This window comes from Anabrus simplex, chromosome 1, assembly GCF_040414725.1.
Source record: "Anabrus simplex isolate iqAnaSimp1 chromosome 1, ASM4041472v1, whole genome shotgun sequence".
Taxonomy (NCBI): Eukaryota; Metazoa; Arthropoda; class Insecta; order Orthoptera; family Tettigoniidae; genus Anabrus; species Anabrus simplex.
The window spans coordinates 1,291,710,960-1,291,717,713 of NC_090265.1; positions in this window are offsets into that span (position 1 = coordinate 1,291,710,960).

Consider the following 6,754-nt stretch of genomic DNA (forward strand, 5'->3'; position numbering starts at 1 on the left):
ACTGTGACCACAGGCCAGCACGCTAACCATTTAGCCATGGTGCCGGACGGCCAGCCGATCATGTCCTCGGACACTCCCGGCACTAAAAGCCAGGTGTAGATTACATTACGAGTTCCACAAGTTTTTTTTTTTTTTTTTTTTTTTTTTTTACGTGAAGTGCAAATTAAGCATAGAGGACGTGCACAGTACATAAAGAGTTGCAGGAATGTTGAGGATAGTGCAGTCACTCAGTTTACGAGCTAATTAAGATTAAAATCCCCGACCGGGCCGGAAATTGAATCCGGCGCCCTATGAACTGAAGGTAACTGTCCTCCTATCGAGGTGGTGCAGTTCTTTTCAAGCTCATCCTTATAGACTTGAGCTGCATCAGAAATGTTAAACACATAGCAGCCCTTCTGCCATCCTTAAATCTATGGCAAACTCCGAGAATCAAATAGCGCTAACCGCTGCGCTACCGAGGTGGACTTCGAGCATGGTTACGTTTCAAAAACATCTCTATTGTACACCCCGGAAAAACACAAAAGATCCCTGCGGTATATCGTTTACGTTTACCTTATAAGTTTGTACGGGAAGTATTAGTAATATCCTTACCTGGCACATCCCGTGTCGAATACCCGTCGCCATGTTTGATGTACCAGCGGGGACACTGAATTCTAATAAAAGAAGTGCTCCATTATATCCATCATACGCCTGAATGTATACCTTAACATTCGAACACCCCACGGATTGTCCGTATTCCATGGCAGCTCTGTTCCACACGCTGGTGGAGTACTGCATGCCCGGCTCCAAACTTAATCCTAAATATGAGTTTTTAGCTAACAAGTAAAACAGGCGTAGCTCGTAAACTATCGTCCGTAGGGCATATGTTCTTAGGGATTACCAATTCCCCAATTACTTCCCGCATGTATGGGAACACTCTGTATAACTAGTGTTGGTATGGGTCACGTAGCTTGCACTCGGGATATAGTGGGTTCGAACCCCACTGTCCGTAGCTCTGAGGATGGTTTTCCGTGGTTTCCCATTTTCATACCAGGCAAATGCTGGTTCGACGTAAAACAGATCGTGAAAATGACATGGACGACTTAGTCAATATTACTCGCACACTTTTTAGTGATAGATGGACACCCTAGTGCTGAATCGGTCGACCTCGACAATCTTCGAGATTCGTATCGGCAACCTTTGAAACACGTGAATCGCTTATGCGCCGCTGTGCGACATCTGGTGTACACTTGACGTACTAGTACTGTTGTTGTTTACACAGCAAAGCCAAACTATAGAATTCATGCTAGGAACAAGATTCGCATCGAAAAATGTTATGTAATGTGTGTGTGACACAGTTGTTGGCTTAAGATATAATAAAGGTTTAGAAAATTCATATCGATCGATCATATCGATTCATTTCAGATTTCTTTTCCATTCCGTTGGCAGTATTACTGGAACCGGGTAAACTTCCTTCTTACTCCTCACTCCCGTACAAAAAAAATATATGGCAAAAAAGTGTGGGAGTAATACTTCGGCGAGGTTAGAGTTAAATGATCAGTCATCCTGAATCGCTGTTTACTTGCAGTAGGGTGAATATTTCCTTTCTGCAGCTCCATTGCCTAGAAGAACATGGCAAAACAATCGAGTATTGACCACTTTAAATGTTCTTTAACTTCGGATATCTCTTGACCCGGTGTCTCAACAGCATGATTACCACATTGCCTTAATCGAGCCTTACATTAACCAGAGTATAATTATGGATCATCCAGCATTGATATTCAGTTCTGGGTAACTGACTTGTATTTTTATCTTTCTTGTGGTAGGGATAGTCTTTCTTTCTATCTTACAAGGGGGCATTCCCTACTCGTCACCACCGATTTCGCTCAAATTTATAGAACATGCAGGGCTTGGCTAGAAATGAAAGTACCCGAAGTGGGAACTCCAGCTGGCCAAGCGTATAGAAAATAAAAATAAAAATGTTGACGCGGCTCTCACACCGTATAAGCCATTTACGTTAGTGCGCACGCCGAGCAGTTGTTGGCGTAGCGGTAAGAGCTCGGACTGGTAATTCGATGGGCGTGGGATCGACTCCCCGTGTGGAGAATTTTTTTTCTGTCAATTTCTTATTATTCATTTTCCAATTAAGCAAAAAGGTGAATAATTTATTTTATTTATTTATTTATTTATACGCAAAAGGCATTGAAAAGGTAAAAAATTGGGATTTAATTGTCAGACTTTTTTCTACCTGCGCCAAGAATCTATTGTTTGTGTACAGCCGCCAGGAGCAACCTTCACTTGTCAGGTGGAAACGAATCCTACTGCGAAACGACTATTCACGTTTATGGCACATTCTCCAAGGAGGGGAGATAGCCAATAAAGGAGAAAAAAGAAGAATGTCTGTTTGAACACATCGGGAAAGTTCGCAACTCAAAATTTTCTACAATTGTGCGCTCACAAAAAAAAAGAAACAATGACGCCCTATATGCCTTTTGCATATAAATAAAAAAATTAAAATAAATGAATAATATAAAAATTAAGAAAAATATTATCTACACGGGGAGTCGAACTCACGACCATCGTATTACTAGTCTAACCTCTTACCGCTTCGCCATCTACTGCTCGGCGGCCACATTAACGTAAGTGGCTTATACGGTGCGAGAGACGCGTCAACATTTTTATTACTTTTTTCTATACGCTTGGCCATCTTGAGTTCCCGCTTTGGGTACTTTCATTTGTAGCCAAGCCCCGCATGTTCTATAAATTTGAGCGAAATCGGTGGTGACGAGTAGGGAATGCTCCCTTGTTACTCCAACAAACCTCCAATTGTTATGTTATGCTCAGCTAAGGCGGCTGAACTAATCAGCTAGGTACGGTATCCTTGTTAGATCGCCTTTTTCACCGAGGGCCTTCCTCATATATATGGGATTGGTGGAGCACCCAGGCTCAATTTAGAACTTGGCGGGGGGTTTGAGTCTGGATGCCCTTTCTGCTGCCATGCGCAGTCTTAAAGCAAATCTTATACGATGTTACCGTGAGATTCAAACCTAAGATACTTACTTGGGTTGAGAATTGAGTGACAGGACAACTGCGCCAACGCGTTATCCCATTATTACTCTACGAGTATTATTATTTAGGAACTGAAATCCAACTTCTCCAGTGCTTCCACCAGAGTTTTACGTATAACTTCTGTACTGGAAAGAATGGTTGGTACAATAGTTATCACCTCTTCATAATGCCAATCTTTGAATATCCTCCCCTAATAGTGTATACATCTTGTTTTTCTTGGTATGCGTTTCTGAGCGGTTTCCGGTGTTCGGGACAGCTACGTCGATCAGAGTGACACGTATTGTTTCCTTTTCCAACACTACTATACTCGGTCTGTTGTGGCCGGTCGTCTTATCAGTGATAATTGCTCGGTCACAAAAAGATTTTGATCTCATCATTTTCGAGTACAGTTTGAGTCTTTTATCAACCAGTCTGTGTTAAATAGCACGTTCTTGGTGTAAAATATTGGCAACCCAGTCGTGGTATTCCTTATGCGAATATTCCTCACATTATTTACTTTTCACCATTCTAACCATCTGGTATTTTTCAATCCCATGTCCACACATATGTCCGTCGAGAAACTCTCAGTGATTCTCAGAAATTGTTCGAGTTGTTGCTTGTTGGAGGCACACAGTTTGATGTCATCAATATACGAAAGGTTACACAATCGGCACTGGCTTTTCGATTTGGACTTGATGGAATAGCCAGATCGAGTGGAGTTCAATATCCTTGACAATGGATTCATTAACAGGACGAGTCACAGTGGACTTAAGGAGACTGCTTGGAATATTCTACGCTGTATGCTTATGGTATCTGTTTCAATGTGTCCTGTAGATGTGTTGACATACATTCTTGTGCTTTACGTTAGCATGGCATGAGACATGAAGTTGATGAGTTGTGGATCAACCTTATAAATCTCAACATGCTAAGTATTTGACTACATATAACATATGAGCTTTAAGGGAAGACGGAAACCCTATTGGAAAGCCACTACTCGGAATAAAATCACTCATTTTAGACTTCGAATCACTCCAAAGGAAAGAAAGCTTGTAGTTATAAGTGATGATTGATATTATGGTCATAGTTATGGGACTTCCAGATTTATTTGGAATACGAACCACATACTTTTTATTTCAAAATTACCAGATTCATTGACAGTCATTCGAACCTCGGCCACCTTGGTGTGAAACCAGTGACTACGCTACCACGTCCTCCTAGAATCCTTTCTTGGCAGGTGTGTTGTGATGCACAGCTAAAGGGGTCGTCGCTCGTTTAGACCGGTAAGTAGGTCTCCTACTGTACAGAAGCTATACGTCATACCGAACATCAAAGAGTTGGATTTAGTCCAATGTGTACTTCTACAGACTAACCTTTATTTTCTCAGTTGTGGTATTTCGCGAGCCGGAACGGTCATGTATTCTGACAGATTATCAATTTTCATTACGCGTTGTTTGTATCGCTAAGAACAGGCATTCCTCACTTTCTTCTATTAACAAGTGTGAGAGAGTTATTACAGTCCAGAAAAAGGTATACAGTATTACTACAGATCCACTGCAGCTGATGAAACTCTCTGTTGACGACACTGAAGAGGCGATATACACTAGAAGGGTACGACAGGACGCGTAAGGACTAGGCTAAGGAGTTCGACAATTTTATCTTAGTAATACTATGATATCGACGTCTTCAGAATATTTTTCATATTTGCCATTTATATAATAGTAAATAATAATTTATATGATTTTCCAGTCTACGCATTTCCCTTACGTTGAATGACAATTTAAAGATGGGCGAGGGACGTAGAGCAAGTCACGTCAACATAAAACTATAGGTCATCATCCCATTCAGAATACGGTTTCCTCTACAAAGCTTTCTTATAAAATATTGTCAGATCATCCTAATGTTACTTCTTACACTTCGTACACATGAAGTGTGCAGGTCGTGATTGACTTAGGCGCTTAGTTGCTGATTTTCACATTTTGCTAGTGACCTAACGTCGCACTAACTCAGCAGTTCCTCGGTGACTTGGGTTTCGGAAAGGGTTAGGACTGAGAAGGAAGCAGCAGTAGCCTTAATTAAGGTATACCCCCAGCACTGGCCTGGTGGAAATTCGAAAACCATGACAACCGTTTTTAGGGCTACAGGCGGTAGAGTTCAAGCCACTACTTCCTGAATAATTCAGCTTAAGCTTAAATTGTTTAAGCTTATAGCTACGTAGCCAGTACCATGCAACTAACTCTCCTGATACGCTGGAACTTAGCCTAGACGACTGAGATTCAAATCTCGTGGAGTAAAGGATGGTATTCTCACGTGAAAAACCGTATAGTCACAGAGAGGGTATCTAGGAATTAAATTACCAGTCCAGGACATAAGTTCGTTCCAGCGTTCTCAAAAATAAACTGGTTATCCATTACGTCACGCAGCATATTTTAGGATACCTATATCTTCTACGATCACAAACTCTCATATTTCAGTCTCATTCACTTCCTGTAAACATATTTTCCTTCAAATTGGCACAACAATATTTATCCGACATCTACAATACTGTCTCAGTTATAAGGTGAAATCTGAAAATCAATATATAAAAATCCTGCCTTCTCAAAGACGACTTTGGAAACAAGTACAGGGGTAGAGGATTTCATGAGCTGCTCTCTTCACCGAGATCACATAGTTTCCGATTACTGTGATAAAGAAGTGAAATTTTCGCTTGAAATTTTAAGTGGCGTCAGGGAGGGCATTTTGTTTTAAACGCCGAGCCAAAATCCGACGTATCCAGGGTGGTTCCAGTAACCCAGTTCTTGTATTTGTATCTAGGCAGAGGTCATTACAAAATGTAGCATTCAGTGAAGTCTTTCTCATTTTATGACTGGACTATGACAGTGCGGAAACTGGTGAGGCATTAGCAATGAATTTTAGAACACGAATAATGCGTCTGAATGCTGTGAAAAATGCTACCAATAGGGTCAGTCGAGCTATATTTGTATTTTCAATTTAGGAAAGCAATGGCTAAGTACATCACTCCTCTATCTCCTTTGTGTGCCTCTTTATGTCACCGCCATCTGTTTCTGATGTCTCTTTATAACTCCATAACTTTTAGTGGTGCTCTTTAAGGATCCAGTCAACCTCAAGGCCGAAGACAGGCACACAGACATTTTGTAACGTAGAGATTCCATAAGAGGTAGCAAAATGTGTCAAATATACTAGGATCTGCACCTTGATGCAGGTGTAGGATTTCCAACCTAAAGTCACTGGAAAATATCGGAATAAGTCTACCTGTTGTCACATCCTAAGCTTGATTCCGACCGCCTACAGGATGGCAAGGTACTCACAACAAGATAGTAGAGAAACATAAGCTTGCGGTTGCAAGTGGTTGTTAGTTTTGAGATCATTAGCTTCGATACTTTCAGTTTTACGTAAAATCCGAATCAATAGGATTCAAACTCCAAGAGGAATGTGAGAGTTCAAGCATATCATGTTTTCAGATCCTCTATAAGACGATCCTGTTTTATTTGCATATTAAATCCCACCACTCAGAGACGGATTAGGGGCCTAGTTTTAATTTTACAAGCTATCCTGAGAGGCCGGCGATGTTAAGCAGTTTTGGGCTATGATGGATGAGCGTACGCTTATGGCTGATATCTAAACTCGTAAAATATTTTCGATATTTCTTCGACCGAATGGCCAGCGTAGATGCCTAGACGCACATCCGTTGTCGTAAGAGTCAGAGAAT